Source organism: Eretmochelys imbricata, chromosome 7 (genome assembly GCF_965152235.1).
Source record: "Eretmochelys imbricata isolate rEreImb1 chromosome 7, rEreImb1.hap1, whole genome shotgun sequence".
Taxonomy (NCBI): domain Eukaryota; kingdom Metazoa; phylum Chordata; order Testudines; family Cheloniidae; genus Eretmochelys; species Eretmochelys imbricata.
The window spans coordinates 91,115,939-91,132,161 of NC_135578.1; the positions used below are offsets into that span (position 1 = coordinate 91,115,939).

The window sequence follows — 16,223 nt, forward strand, 5'->3', positions numbered from 1 at the left end:
CTACAGAGGGAATGAACAGAACAGGCACTCAGTGGGTAATCTATCCCGTCATCCATTCCCAGCTTCTGGTGGTCCGAGGCTAGAGACACCCAGAGCATGGGGTTGCATCCCTGACCATCTTGGCTAATAGCCACCTATCCTCCATAAACTTCTCTCGGTTTTTTTTAAAACCGTAGTATAGTTTTGGCCTTCACAATACCCCTGGCAACGAGTTCTACAGGTTGACTGTGCATTGTGTGAGGTACTTCCTTTTGTTTTAAACATGCTATCTATCTATTTCATTGGGTGACCCCTGGTTCTTGTGTTATGTGAAGGTATAAATAACATCTCTTTATTCACTTTCTCCAAACCAATCACAATTTTACAGACCTCTATCATAATATCCTTAGTCATTTTTTTCTAAACTGAAAAGTCCAAGTCTTGTTAATCTCTCCTCATATGGAAGCTGATTTAATTGGGGATTGGTCCTGCTTTGAGCAGGGGGTTGGACTAGGTGACCTCCTGAGGTCCCTTCCAACCCTGATATTCTATGATTCTAAGCTGTTCCATACCCTTAATCATTTTTGTTGCTCTTCTCTGTACCTTTTCCAGTTTTATATTTTGTGAGAGGGGGTGACCAGGACTGCTTGAAATATTCAAGTTGTGGGTGTACCACTGATTTACACAGTGGTGTTATAATCTTTTCTGTTTTATCTATCCCTTTCCTACTGGTTCCTAATATTGTTAGCTTTTCTGACTGCTGCTGCACATTAAGAAGTATGTGCCAAGAGTATAAACAAGAAGAGTCAAGAGAGAAAATTATGCTAGGGCTACTGTTACAGCACAGGACACCTGCACTTTATCAGCTATCCAACCTGTCTAATCTGAGTACTTATAATTTATTACCAGAGAGAGAATAAAATCCCTTCCTTTCTCATTCTTCTGAAGCTAATCTTCTTGCTTGCCGGATTCATATAGTGGTATGTTTCAGAGTAACAGCCATGTTAGTCTGTATTCGCAAAAAGAAAAGGAGTACTTGTGGCACCTTAGAGACTAACCAATTTATTTGAGCATAAGCTTTGGTGAGCTACAGCTCACTTCATCGGATGCAACATCCGATGAAGTGAGCTGTAGCTCACCAAAGCTTATGCTCAAATAAATTGGTTAGTCTCTAAGGTGCCACAGGTACTCCTTTTCTTTTTGCATATAGTGGTATGTTTATTTTCATTTAACTGCCTCCTGTGTGTTGCCTTTTCTCCTAACACATTTCTCAACATGTTATTTCTTTAGTTCATACAGTGTCCTTTAAAAAAAATATTTTTTTTTACATTTTGCAGACAAAACACATAACCTACCAGTCCATAAATACATGTTATTAAGTCTTTGGTTAACTGAATTAGCACACTGAACCCAGAGGAGGTGAATGGAACAGATGAGACACACCATTGAGGGCCCAGCGCCCCCCACCAGCCTGACGTGGGCCGTGATCCTGCAAATACTTGCAAACCTGCATAGTTCTGATCAGGCGAGTCCCTCCACTGAACCCGTCCTGCCTGGGCGCAGTTATTCACAGTGCAAGAGTCTGCAGGCTCATCAGGCCCTTGCCAGGACGGTCCACACAAGATCTGGTAGGAGGCGGCCAGGGGCCAAGATGGGAACTCGGTGCGAGGCGGGGGCTTTGCCTTGCCCCAGACCTGTCCCCTGCGGGCATCGCCTCCAGCCGGCCTCCCGCGGCGGGGGCTAGCCCTGCCCTGTGCTTTGGGGGCGGCTCCCCCGCCGGGGTCCAGCTCTGGCGCTGGCTCCAGGGAGGAGGACGGTGCCCCGTGTCTCCCAGGCGGCGTTTCCACGCTCGCTCCCTGCAGCCGGACCGGCAGCGGGGAGGGGGAGGCTGTTCCTGCCATGCTGCTTCCTGAGTGGTAGGGCGGGCTGCACAGCTCCTCCTCCCCCTGCCGGGGGCCGCGGCTCGGCTCACTGCGGCGGGCTCGCGTCAGTAGCCGCCGAACCGGCTCTCCTCTGCGGCAGGGGCTGGGGGCGCCTGCCCCGCACCGCCTTGGGCGTGGGGCGGCCCAGCCCTGCTGCTGCTGCTGCTGCTGCGGGGGAGGGGACGCCCTGCCTGCGCGCTCAGCTCGCTGGCGCGCCCGGGGGGGCGGGACGCAGGTGGCCGGGCAGGGCATCCCCCTACACCGGGAGCTGGCCGCGGGGAGCGCCCGCCTCAGGCTCGGCCCCTCGCATCGCGTCCCGCTGCAACGCGCCTGCCCCTCGCAGCCCCCGCCCGCCGCCGCCGTCCAGCGGATGCGAGCCCCAGCCGCCTGCGCCGGGGGACCAGCCCGGCTTCCTGGTAAGAGCCTCCCCCTTCGCGCGCATCTGCCTCCCGCTCCAGCGGGGCTCCGGGGCGCGCAGCGCAGGGACTGGGGCGCCGCCGCCGGCTGCAAGGAGGGTCCGCCCGGCCGCCCCTCCCCCGCTGAAGGTGGCAGATGCGCTCGGAGCTGGCGTGGGGTGCGCTGCGAGGAAACGAAACCTACCGCCTCTGGGGGTTGCTGGTAAGGGGGGGGGGAGGGTAAGGCAGAAATTTCCTCCCTAAAGGGTCAGGAGCCGTAAGAGACGGCATCCTCCTATTGTTATTGGCTGTACGTGTAGTAATGGCACATTGGGTAGCCAGGGGTGCAGCCCCTGTCATAGGTGCTGGAACTAGGCGTCCTGACACACACCCCCAGCTTGAAGTGGTGTCCATTATATCCAGGGTTTACAGTTCGGTTCAGTGGTTCTCGGCATCAGCACCCCCACCCGTACAAATTGTTCCAGAGCCCCTGCCCCCCGTAGCCAGCCGCAATCAGGAACGTCCCCGATCTATTAGCGGTGGCATCCTGTTGTACCAGCCCTGCGGTGGGGTGCTGGAACAACTTGTACAGTGGGAGTGCTGAGAGCCATTGAACCAAACTGTAAACCCTGTGTATAATGGAAACTACTTCAAGCCATGGGGAGAGGCAGCACCTCTGGGACCCCCCAGTTCCAGCACCTATGCCCTGTGGAAAACAAGAGCCATAAGATGGCACCAGTAGCGTGCACCTGGAGAAACTCTGAATAGCATAACCCTGGGGCAGAAAAGGGGTCAACATCCATGTTAGCTCTTGATGTGCCAGGACTCGGAGCATAGCTGAGGCATGGCCAGCTCTGACATGGTGTCATAACTTATGACACTACATTTTGCAGTGCTTGTAGTAGGAATGGGCCAAATTCTGCCCTCTAGTGTAAATCTAGGAGCAAAGTTTGATCCAATATTCTTTAGTTTTTAAAAATATCATGGTAATAGATTTTTTTCTTTAATTGCACACATTCTTAGGCCATGTATATGGTCCGGGCACTACAGTGGCATAACTGCAAAGCGACTGCTATGCTGCTGTAGCATCATAGTGTAGATGCTTTTTACATAGACGGAAGGGGTTTTTTGGTCAATGTAGGTAATCCAGTTTTTCAGGAAGCAGTAGCTAAATTGATGGAAGAATTCTTCAATTCAACCCAGCTTCATCTACACCGGAGGTTAGGTTAGCTTAACTGTGGCACTCAGGAATGTAAATTTTTTCACACCCCTGATCAACATTGCTCTGTCAATCTAAATTTTATATATAGACTAGACCTTATATATGTAGTCAAGCAAAGAACAGCAGCATCATGATTATAGCTTTTTTTAAAATTACACACACAATCATGCAAAGAACATTATTAGTTTGGAAAGTGGAAGAAGAGGGTAAAAAGAATGAAATAGAAGCAATATTTAAGTATAGTGTCTGGAAACCTGAGACTTTTAAAGTATGCAGGTTCTTGTACCATGGTCCATCACCCTAGTATAGGGGTGGGTAAACTACAGCCCGTGGGCCGGATTCGGCCCACGGGACTGCCACCCCTGTGTTGCCACAGGCCCCACACTGCTGCTGGAAGTGGCCGGCACCATGTCCCTGCGGCCTCTGGGGGGCAGTTGGGAGCAGAAGACTCTGCCTGCTGCCCTCGCTTGCAGGCACTGCCCCCCACAGCTCCCATTGGCTGGGAATGGGGAACCGCGGCCAATGGGAGCTTCAGGGGAGGTACCCGCAGGCGAGGGTGGCGTGCGGAGCCCTCTGCCCTCCCTCCCCCAGGGGCTGCAGGGACGTGGTGCCAGCTGCTTCCGGGAGCGGCGTGGCAGAGGGCCAGGGCAGGCAGGGAGCCAACCTTAGCCCCGCTGCCACCCTGGAGCCTCTCCAGGTAAGCAGCGCCGGGCCGAAGCCTGAACCCCTCCTGCACCCCGACCCCATTCCCTGAGCCCCCGGGTACACCCCACACCCCTCCTGCACCTCAACCCCTTCACCTGAGCCCCTTTCTGCACACCACATCCTCTCCCGCACACCGCACCCTCTCCCACACACCACACTCCCTCCAGCACCCCAACCCCCGCCCCAGCCCTACATTCATGGCCCTGCATACAATTTCCCCACCTAGATGCGGCCCTCGGGCCAAAAAGTTTGCCCACCCTGCCCTCGTATCTAAGTGCCTTCCAGTGGTGCATTAAGCAATGTAACTAACATCTGTCATGTGTTTGTTCTCTCATGCTCTCCCCAGGGGCAAAAGTGTGTAGTAGAGTGTTTTGTTTTGGAATTTATTTAAATACATTTATTTAAATATTCACACATGCTATGTATTTGTCAGAGAAGGTAAGGCCAAAGAAATGTGCCTTGCACTTGAAATGGAAGGTTTATTATGGTTCTTATTTCTTGGGGGAGTTCATTTCAAAGTCTTGGGCTGGCCCCCAAGAAAGCTTTGTCTCCTGCACAGATGAGCTTTACCCTTAATATGAGTTTAATTGTCTCAGTGGAGCGTAGTTGTTTACCATGTTACGTATTGGGGCAACAGAAGGTCCCTAAAAGCGAAGGGAGCCACAGGCAACCGAACCATCTTTCTAAGTCTCAGTGTTGCCCCTTCTCCCCGAGCACCCATGCGGCCTCTTCCCTCGAGGTTCCACCCACCGCTCACTCCTCTTCGCCCCCCGTCGCTCACCCTTATGGCCGGTAAAAAGTGGGGGGCATAGCCCTCCCACTTTTAATAATGATGGGGCCATGGCCCCTTGGCTCCCCCTGTTCCAGCACCTCTGGTATGCATCCTGGAGCTTAAATGGATCTTTTAGATATCCTGGGCGCAGGCCATGGAGCAGTTGAACATAAAGGCTAAGACCTTGAACATGATTCAGTATTCTATGAAAAGTCCTTATAGGGAATGGAGGACAGGATTTAGCTTTTACGGTAGCCTATGTTGCTGAGTGTTGCAGGGCTGGAGCACCCACAGGGAAAAAGGCAGCCAAGCTCCCCTCCCACACCCTCTCTCCCGACCACCGGTGGCCCTGCCAATCAATTCCTCCCCCTCCCTCCCAATGCCTACCGCAGATCAGCTGTTCTGCGGCATGCAGGAAGCACTGGGAAGGAGGAGTTGGGATGGGGCATGCTCAGGGGAGGGGGCAGAAAGAGGCAGGGAAGAGGCGAAGCAGGTGCAGGAAGAGGCAGGGTGAGGGTTGGGGGAAGGGGTGGAGTGGGGGCAGGAGGAGGTGGCGAGATTGGGGGGGATGGGGTGGAGTGGGGGTGGGGCCTTGGGCTGAGCACTCCTGGGGAAAATTAGAAGCTGTGGTCCCATAGCCAACTTTAGATGGTAGAAAATGTTTCTTGTAGATACTGCTTAGTTATAATTGCGCAAATTTTACTGAAAATATTACAGATAATATTGTGCCAATTAAAATAATTGTAAACATGAGATTTTTATTTTAAAATATTGTGATAATCAAATAAATAATGGGATGTAATGGCTTGATCCTGCAAACATACATACGAGTAACTCTACTGAAGCGACTTCTCATGTGAGTTAACTTACATGCATAAAATATGCGCAACATGAGGTAGTAAGGCATTTCCTGGAAATTGATTACCATCTTAGGGAAAATTGATAGCCCAAGGTGAAAAGTTATAATTAAATCCTGGGCTGTTGAGGGAATGACAAGGCAAATTTTGTTAAAGAAACTGTAAAAAAGTTTGATAAAAATAAACACTGAGCCTTTGTTTTCTTTAACATTTAAACAAACAGGTTTCTTTGTACTTGTCTGACTCAGATGTTATTTCTTTGTCAAATGTTATATTGATATTGTGTGTTACTTTCTAATACATGTATTTTTCTTTATTTTTAATAAATAGATAAATGTTAATCTTTCAGAAAAATTTTCTGGTCACAATTTCCAGTGTTAATGACATTATCACTTCATTATATCAAAGCAATGGGTGCTTGTTTCTAAGATTCCTGGTAGTTGGATATTATTTCCTGATTAAAAATGAATCAGAAACCAGCTTTATATTATTTTTAAATAATACTTTTGTCAATAGGATGATTTTTGGTTGATTAAGGGAAAATGTTTTCTGCCTATTCTTCCATTAAAGTATTGAAGAATTAGATACAGCTCCTATAAACAGTAGCTACCAATGTAAATCTCCAAGCTGATGGTGGCGAAGGGAGGGATTATCACAATACACCAATCTTATTTATTAATTTTATTTATTGGTGACTGGAAGAGGAGACCAGTATTGATCATATATCCTATATGAATGCAACACTATACAGAATAATAGCTTACATTTATGAGCAGTTACATTATTTTCTTTTAGTTCTCTGTTGGTAAATTGTAGATTCTTCTGTAGCTCTGATTATCAGGTCAGAGGAATTGTGCAATATGGGTATTACTGAAGTAGAACACCTTTGTTTTAGGAAAGAAAAGTTAATTGTGCCATTACTACCCATTGACACAAATGTCTAGTTTCCCACAGAATTGGTTGAATAATGTTTGTTAAAAAAATTGTTTGACAGAAATGATACGTGGTGAATATTTTTTTAAATTATTTGCCTGGCTCTGTTAAGTAGTCTAGAAGTATAATCCAGTCACAAGTTCCTTAAAAACGCTATTCACAAGCCAAATTTAAAAGGATGTACTTTGCTCCCATTTTTTTTAAAGTACATGTTTACCCTACCCGTATATAAAATGAATTAACCACTAATCAAAGGGCCTGAAATCAAAAGGACTACTGATGTGCTTAAAGTTAAGCATGTATTTAAGTGTTTGCAGAGTTGTGGCCAGAATTCACACACACAGCAGATATATAAAAAATTAAGTGTTACAAATGTCTGCCAATTTCTTTTTGGTAAGAAAAATAGTACTTGTTAAAACACTCTAAATTCTTCTGTACATGACTTTCAGTGTGCTTATAAGCATGAAATATTCTAAATCATCTAGGTCAGAGGTTCTCAAACTGTGGTCCATGGACCACCAGTGGTCTGCAAGCTCCATTCAGGTGGTCCGTGGATAGTTCCCTCTAAGGTGCGCATCTGGACGGCCGCACGTAAGAGAATGAAGGGCAGGCGTGGCTCCACTAATTAGGTGCCTGGACCCTGGAGAAGTTGCACGTGTAAGGTGAGGTGGTGGCCTTCAGGGGAATAGGGGGTAGGTGGGAGGGGGCAGTAGGGTGAGAAGGGGGGGTGGGGGGAATTTGGGATGTACAGGGCTGTGGCAGCCAGAGAAAGAGGTGACTTTCCCTAGCTCCAGGGCTGCGGCTGCTGGGGAGAGACGGCCCTTCTTCCCAGCCCCAGCTTGGAGGCTGCTGTGGCCGGGGAGAGAGGGCACATCCATCGCGTTAGAAAGGTAAAACTACTGATATGAAAATATGAGTTGTGTGCTTTTATTTGTAGAACAAAAAGAAGTTTATTATTATTATTTATTACTATTATGTGTTTGTTAGATAGCGCTTTTATCCAATGCGCTTTACAATAGTTAGCTAATGATACAAACATTTGGAAAGCTCATTAAGTGGTCCTCAGCAATTTTCAAGTGGTCTGCAGAAAAAAAAAAGTTTGAGAACCACTGATCTGGGTTTTATTGTGGATCATCAGTTGCATTTGTTAAAATAACATATTGGTCTTTATTTTTGTCTCTTTGATTGTTTTGCTTAATGCTGGTAGACCACAATTTTTGTTGTCATAAACTTAATATTTTAGAAGTAAATTCATGCTTTCAAGAGGGACTCCAACCGCCATTTACTCAAAATCATGAAAGAGCAAGCCATTTAAATAATTAATTCTTTTGAAATCAATTAACTGTATTGTCTTGATGTCAAACATATTTAAACCTTGTGCCACGCAAGCATGATTGATCTGGTAACAGCTGTACTGTAGTCGTCAACCAGGTTACCCAAAGGGTGGGGTGTTATCAGCATTGTCGCCTGTGCTGCACTCGCTCCTGATAATTTTATTTGCTAAAATCTGTTAGAACTGATGTCCCCAAATTACCTTCACTTCTCCAAATTGGAGGGCTCACAACCAACATGACCACTTAGTATTACTCATTGCATTCACTGAAACTCAGTACTACTTTAAAAGTGAAATCGTAAAAGGAAGATCTGCCTATTTTAGCTATTTATTTTTTATCACAACTGCATCTAAAATGCTAGTACCATAGAGTAACAACTATATTTTTTGCTCAAACATGAGAATTCAAGAATAGTCCAGAAGGAAGACAGGCAGTTCGTAAGAAAGAAGTATGAAATAAAAAAGTTTACCAAGCTGAAGATCCTGCATGTTCAGTCATGTTCCTTTCATCATCTTCAGTGCAGCTTCCTCCTGAGAAGGGACACTTCTCATGATGTTGTTTCATTCAGGCTACCAGGCCTTGCATTTCTTTGTTGCACTGTTTGCATTTTGCACGCATGCCTGTCTTACCCACAGGTAACTTCATTAAAATATTCCCAAACTGGGTCTCTTTTACAGCCTGCTGCCATTATAGGTTTTCCCTTCTAGTGAGAGAATGGTATGGTAGATCTCAAATCAGAAAGACCTCAAGACTTCTGGTATATGCTGCTCAAATAGTTTCACTTTTGTTTCTACCGCCTGTCCCTCCCTTCTCACATTTATCTCCAGACTTCTTCTCCTTGTCCAGATCTATTCCGCCCCCAACAATCTTCTGTTTATTGAACTTTTTGAAACTTTGCACTTAGAATCGTAGACTTTAAGGTCAGAAGGGACCATTATGATCATCTAGTCAGACCTCCTGCACAACGCACCCACCCACTCCTGTAACAAACCCCTAACTTATGTCTGAGCTATTGAAGTCCTCAGATTGTGGTTTAAAGACTTTGAGGTGCACAGAATCCTCCAGCAAGTGACCCTTGCCCCACGCTACAGAGGAAGGTGAAAAACCCCCAGGGCCTCTGCCAATCTGCCCTGGGGGAAAATTCCTTCCGGACCCCAGATATGGCGATCAGCTAAACCCTGAGCATGTGGGCAAGACTCACCAGCCAGACACCCAAAGAGAGGTAAGGGATTGACTCTGTGTACACAAATTTGCAGAGGGACAATAGGGTTGAGGTCTGTTATTTCTCACCTCTCTATATTTATTTATTTATTTTAAAACATTTTTGCTGTTAACAAGCATGTTATCTCTGGAGACACAAATCCACAGTTTGAAAACTGCAAAACTAAGCATCTCTCGTGGTATCTCCTAGACCAGGGGTTCCAAACTTGGTTCGCGGCTTGTTCAGGGTAAGCCCCTGGTGGGCCGCGAGACGCTTTGTTTTCCTGAGCGTCCGCAGGTACAGCCGCTCGCAGCTCCCAGTGGCTGTGGTTCGCTGTTCCTGGCCAGTGGGAGCGGGAAGCAGCGTGGGCCTGGCCATAGCTTCCCACAGCCCCCATTGGCTGGGAACGGCAAACTGGAGCCACTGGGAGTGACGAGCAGCTGTACCTGTGGACACTCAGGTAAACAAAGCGTCTTGCAGCCTGCCAGGGGCTTCCCCTGAACAAGCCACGAACCAAGTTTGGGAAACCCTGTTCTAAACTGAGCACTGAATCCCATTGAGTAGATAGAAAGATTAACATAAATAATCTGTACAGAAGCCCCAGGAACCGCATAAGATTGGATCCCTAATCCATGAACTATTGGAACTCATTCACAAAACTTTTCTTAAACGTTACATGAATATATCGTCTAATACTATAGAATTTATCATCCCTATTCTATGATGAGAGATCTTTGAGCTATAATGTATCTTACTTAAAACTATCGTTAGGTTTTTTCCTCAAAAAGCATTTTATCAAAAAAATCCGATTTAAATTAAAAATATCCATTTAAAAAAATTTTTTTTTTAAATCATTGATTTTTATCCACCCAGCCTAGGAGCACTATTCATAGACCATGACCTGACTGTGCTAAGGCATCCTCCCTGAAGAGGATAGGGATATTGCCTTGAAACTATGCAACCTGCAAATCTGCAAGGAATGCTGCTTCCAACACAGCAGGTCCTAGCAGTCTGTGAAGTGTGCCAGTCCCTCCATGCTGCTCTTTGCCCCTTTCTTGTTTCCCTTTGCAGTGCAGGTCCCTCACCCCTTAGTAGGTTACAAGACACAGTATCAAGATTAATTTTGCAAGTGGTATTTTAACTTCGTTGATGCTGGTGGCACCATTTCTGGTGGTATTTCTGCTGCTTAGTCAAGGAGTTTGTCATGTGAAAATGACTGTTGCTTTGGCTTCCCCCACACTCTGGCCTGACATGCCTCTCCTTAATCTGTGATGCCCTACCTGTGTAGTGGTCTTGTGGAGGGACTTTAGCAGGTCTCTGAGGGGAAGGAGGCTGATGAATTTTAGCTGACACTGCTACTTTAGCCCATTTTCCTTGATTTTGGGGTCTTATCTGCCACTCTGTGCCTCTTTGTTTTCCTTTGTTTTGCAGGAGGGGATCTTGACTGTGGGATTTTACAGGCATAATTTTGATGGACCACTGGAAAGATGGTGTAATGAAGCATGTAATGTAAATATATTTCAATGAATGGCTAGTTCAGAATATTGTTACTCCTAAAGGAATATCTGCTTCATGAAATCCTGGCACTGGTGATATTTTATCAATGTAGTAAAAAATCCTTTTGTGCTTGTCTTTTGAGATCTTTGTGCAATATTATCTGAGGAAAAAAAATACAACTTTTAGTTTGACACCACAAGTCAAGAAAAGAAGAATTCTCTTAATAACTTACATGTTAGTGGCCAGCAGTTAGCATTCTGAAAGCTTTCCCTTAGAAGTGACCAGCTGCTTGCCCCGCAATAAAGAAACTGTTGCAGAGTACAGTATCTTAATACATTTGAACCCAGTCATGACTGTTTCAGAAAGCTCAGATGAGCAGGCGTTGTGTGGGTTTTCCATAGTTTCTGGGAAGGCATCCATTCCCCTCCCGCGCTAAACCTCTGGATCACACCACAGCCACTACTACAGCCTCAGGGCCCTTCGCTCATCCAGGATGGGATGAGACATTAATTTCTCAGTGGATCTACTGGCTGCACACTTCCCCCAAAGGATGCCTTTTTTGCCTTCAGAATTTGGCCCTTTAGTGAACGAGCTTATGATCATTTGCTTCTTCAGTAGCTTCAATATAAAGGTGGAGAGCATGTGTACTAATATGTAGTTATTTATGTATAAGTCCCCAGCTGTCTTCATTAGAAACTATATGCACATAAAGAATGTAGGATAATTATTAAAAATATGTGTTTTGTTTAAAATGCCAGTTAAAATACTAAGATTTGGAGAGCCAAATTTCTGTTCTGGAGGTCACAGTCTCCTTATCAACTCCAACTAAAGTAAATAAGTATCTGGGGACAGTATTTGGGTGTAAGAGTATTTGGTTTTAGTTGGTTTGGCTGTGACCCCACAAGGATAGGGGATGCTGGTTTCAACTCCCTATTCTACTAGGGTCATCTGTGCTGGAGGGAGGGTGGGTGGTATCACTGGGGATGCCATCAAGGAAGGGTATCTTTAATTTATGATGAGATCTCTGTAGGTGCAATCTTGGCAAGAGCTGCACAGCAGATGTCTTGAAACCAGAAATAAAAAGTTGACTACTTGTCTTGCTGTTGTCTGTGTTCATGGAGTGTCAGGAATCTTAGCACTGCCCCTGTGCCAGACTGGGCTCTGCTTGCTTTCTGGGCCACACTTCTCAGCTCTGTTCTCCCCATCCCACAGCAGCTTCCCCTCCACTTCTGGATGGAGACATGACCAATTCTACACATCATTGTGTTTTAATTCTTCATTTTAATCAAGTAGGACCTGTAACAGTGTTGGGGGGCAGGAGGCTTAAAAAGTGGTGTAGTCATTAGAAACCTTATATGTGATGTATTATTAGAGCTGAGCTTCACAACCTTATGTATAAAAATAGATGAAGATTAGAGTCCTGCTTTACACTTTAAAGCGATGTAGAATGAGGTTTACTACTGTCTTTGTCAATGAATTCGAATTTCACTTTACAATTACTGGAATTTCTGTTTTCTTACCAGTGATAATTTTTCTTTTGCCTATTAAGCCATTTCACATAGCAACTGTATCAATACGAAAAGGAGGACTTGTGGCACCTTAGAGACTAACCAATTTATTTGAGCATAAGCTTTCGTGAGCTGCAGCTCACTTCATCTAAGGTGCCACAAGTACTCCTTTTCTTTTTGTGAATACAGACTAACACAGCTGCTACTCTGAAACCTGTATCAATATGCTGAATTGTAAACCTGTATCCAGAACTTTTCCGTTTCATCTATCTACCTCTGTTAACAATTGATTTCAGCGGCTTGGTTCAGTGATCTATGAATTGAGCTTGTAGATACCACAAGGCAGGACAAAACTTAAACAATACAGGCCTCATAAAGTTAAGAATGCATGGAATAATCTGGGAATATAAAGATAACTTTAATATGTTGTTGTTAGTGCCCAGTATAGCAAATGAATGGTCTGTGATTTACATTGGGTGGAAATGAGAAAAGCAGTAGTTAATGAGAAACTAGTTTTATTATCATGGACACACAGTACAGCTGAGTAAAAATTGTGTTGTCATTCTCCAGATTGCTGATAACTTGATTAGTGTGCTATTAGCAGTATTGCAGCTGGATATCAGAGCCTTTGGACACACTGTCGGTAACAAACCTTTCTCATTGTATTGCTGAAGTCTCTCTCTTAAAGAGTCCTTCTTACAGTGGTAACAGTGATATGTAAAAAGTGAATCTGTTCCAGGAAGAAATCTGTTGTTAGAAAATAGATAAAATAGACGATCTTGCGCCAAAAATGTCACATCTGAATTGAACTTCAGTAGTTTTCTTACTCTGAAGAATTGCAGACTAACTTTAAAGTATAAGTCTTGGAAGGGCTTATTACATCCTTTTGGCTGCTTTTAAGGAAAAATCTATTTTAATTTCACTCACGTTTTCTTGTAGAAGTGAGGTTGAATTGTGTGACTGTAAAGAATAGCACAGAGGTTTAATCTCTTGGACAAATGGCTCCAGGCTTATGCCCCCTAGCACTACACATAGGGTCCTCTCCAGGTAGGATCTTCCCCTTTGTGCTAATTTGCCATTGTGGTGCAGGAGGGGGCTCTGGGCTGGGGTAGGGAGTTGGAATGTAGGGGTGGTGAGGGCTCCAGCTAGAGGTGCAGGCTCTGAGGTGGGGCTGTGGATGAGGGATTTGGGGTGCAGGAGGGAGCTCCAGGCTGGGGCTGAGGGGTTCAGAGGGTGGAAGAGGGATCAGGGCTGGGGTAGGGGGTTGTAGTGTGTGGGGAGGGCTCCAGCTGGGGGTACAGACTCTGTGGTGGGGCTGGGGATGAGGGCTTTAGGGTATAGGAGGGTGCTCAGGGCTGGGACCAAGGCGTTCGGAGGCTGGGAGGTGGATCAGGGCTGGGGCAAGGGGTTGGGGCACAAGAGGGTGTCAGGGGTACAGGCTCCGGGCGGCACTTACCTCAAGCAGCTCCCAGAAGCAGTGGCATGTTCCCCCTCCGGCTCCTATGCAGAGGCACGGCCAGGTGGTTCTGTGCGCTGCCCCGTCCGCAGGCACCACCCCCACAGCTCCCATTGGCCGCAGTTCCAGGGCAATGGGAGCTGCGAAGCTGGCACTTGGAGCAGGTGCAGCGTTAGGAGCTCCCTGGCTGCCCCTACACATAGGAGCTGAAGTGGGGACATGCCGCTGCTTCCAGGAGCCACGCTGAGCCATAGCAGGCAGGAAGCCTGCCTTAGCCCTATTGTGCTGCTGACAGGACTTTTAATGGCCCTGTCAGCAGTGCTGACCAGAGCCGCCAAGGTCTCTTTTTGATTGGGCGTTCCGATCGGAAAAACGGACACCTGGCAACCCTATAGAGGTTGTGCACAGAGGAGATGGCAAAGACTGGGCAGATGTGGGTGGAGACTGGGATGAAGCACTTCATCTCTCTTCTGGTTCATGGAAATTAGATGTAAAGAATATAATTCTGACCACTAGAATGTCTCTTGTATTGCTCCCCAGCTTTCCAGTGGGGGTGGCCATAGGGACTGCCAGGGCTCAAGGGAGACCCTGCTAGTCAGTTCACATGGTGTTGTGCTGCTGACTAGAAACACTAGTTGCAGAGCCATCATGGAGGCAAGATTCTCTAAATGGATAGCATAGATTCCTGGCATAAGATCATCCAGACTTATCTTCCATCTAAATTAACAGAACACTGCTAGTGTGGGCCCAAAGAGTTAAAGGTGCCAGCTGTTGTCCACTATTAAACACTTCGGCACACAAAGACTTCAGCCTGCTTAGTTTCATGGCAAACACACTAGAAAATTAATCAGTCATGACTCATGGACAGATGCTTTCGGACGGTTGGTTGGCCACAATGGCTATTGCTCTGGATCCTGACTTGCCGCCATGGGCAGAGACATCATTTGGTTGGTCTGGTCAGGTCGCTCTCCTTTACTGGTCCTTCTCTGGCTGAGCAGAACTGGATAGGCTGTCTCATCTCGCCATGATGGTGCAATGCAGTTAATTTCAGGATCAGGTGAAAAGCTGAGAGAGAGAGGATAGGTGGAAGATGATAACTGGCTCTGTGGATGAGGGGAAAGCAGTAGACTGTTATTCCTTGACTTCAGCAGAGCTTTTGATACTGTCTCCCACAGTATTCTTGCCAGCAAGATAAAGAAATATGGGCTGGATGAATGAACTATAAGGTGGATAGAAAGCTGGCTAGATCATCAGGCTCAACTGGTAGTGGTCAATAGCTCCATGTCTAGTTGGCAGCCAGTATCAAGCGGAGTGCCCCAAGGGTCAGTCCTGGGGCCGGTTTTGTTCAGTATCTTCATTAATGATCTGGAGGATGCTGTAGTTTGCACCCTCAGCAAGTTTGCAGATGACAGTAAACTGGGAGGAGCGGTAGATATGCTGGAAGGTAGGTATAGGATACAGAAGGACCTAGACAAATTAGAGGCTTGGGCTAAAAGAAATCTGATGAGGTTCAACAAGGACAAGTGCAGAGTCCTGCACTTAGGACAGAAGAATTCCATGCACTGCTACAGACTAGGGACCGACTGGCTAGGCAGCAGTTCTGCAGAATAGGACCTGGGGTGATAGTGGACGAGAAGCTGGATATGAGTCAACAGTGTGCCCTTGTTGCCAAAAAGGCTAATGGCATTTTGGGCTGTATAAGTAGGAGCATTGCCAGCATATCCAGGGACGTGATCGTTCCCCTCTATTTGGCATTGGTGAGGCCTCATCTGGAGTACACTGTCCAGTTTTGGGCCCCACACTACAAGAAGGATGTGGAAAAATTGGAGCGAGTCCAGCGGAGGGCAACAAAAATGATCGGGGGGGCTGGAGCACATGACTTATGAGGAGAGGCTGAGGGAACTGGGATTATTTAGTCTGCATAAGAGAAGAATGAGGGGGGATTTGATAGCTGCTTTCAACTATCTGAAAGGGAGTTCCAAAGAGGATGGATCTAGACTGTTCTCGTGGTACCAGATGACAGAACAGGGCGTAATGGTCTCAAGTTACAGTAGGGGAGGTTTAGGTTGGAATTAGGAAAAACTTTTTCACTAGAAGGGTGGTGAAGCACTGGAATGGGTTACCTAGGGAGGTGGTGGAATCTCCTTCCTTAGAGGTTTTTAAGGTCAGGCTTGACAAAGGCCTGGCTGGGATGATTTAGTTGGGGATTGGTCCTGCTTTGAGCAGGGGGTTGGACTAGATGACCTCCTGAGGTCCCTTCCAACCCTGATATTCTATGATTCTAAGATAGCATGGGCCGGGGCCAGAGTTGGGAGACAGGCTGTGCAAAAAGAGGCACATGAAGGAAGGGAAGACAGAGCAGGATCTCACCTGTATCAGGTTGGGACCCTCACTGATGCAGCAGTGATAGTGAGGAGTATGCCAATTTCTGGGCATTATAAT

The 16,223-nt window shown here is 46.5% G+C and overlaps 1 protein-coding gene across 2 annotated transcripts in view; it reads left to right on the top strand.

The window, feature by feature from the left end:
• Window positions 1–2,219: 2,219 nt before the first annotated feature.
• STAMBPL1 (STAM binding protein like 1) overlaps window positions 2,220–16,223 on the top strand; it is a 40,728-nt gene continuing 26,724 nt past the window's right edge. The window contains exons 1-2 of one of the 2 annotated variants that reach the window (XM_077822710.1): window positions 2,220–2,317; window positions 7,271–7,447. The gene's annotated coding sequence lies outside the window, so the exon portion shown is untranslated. The remainder of the gene's footprint in view (window positions 2,318–7,270; window positions 7,448–16,223) is intronic. The other variant, XM_077822711.1, reaches the window with a different exon arrangement.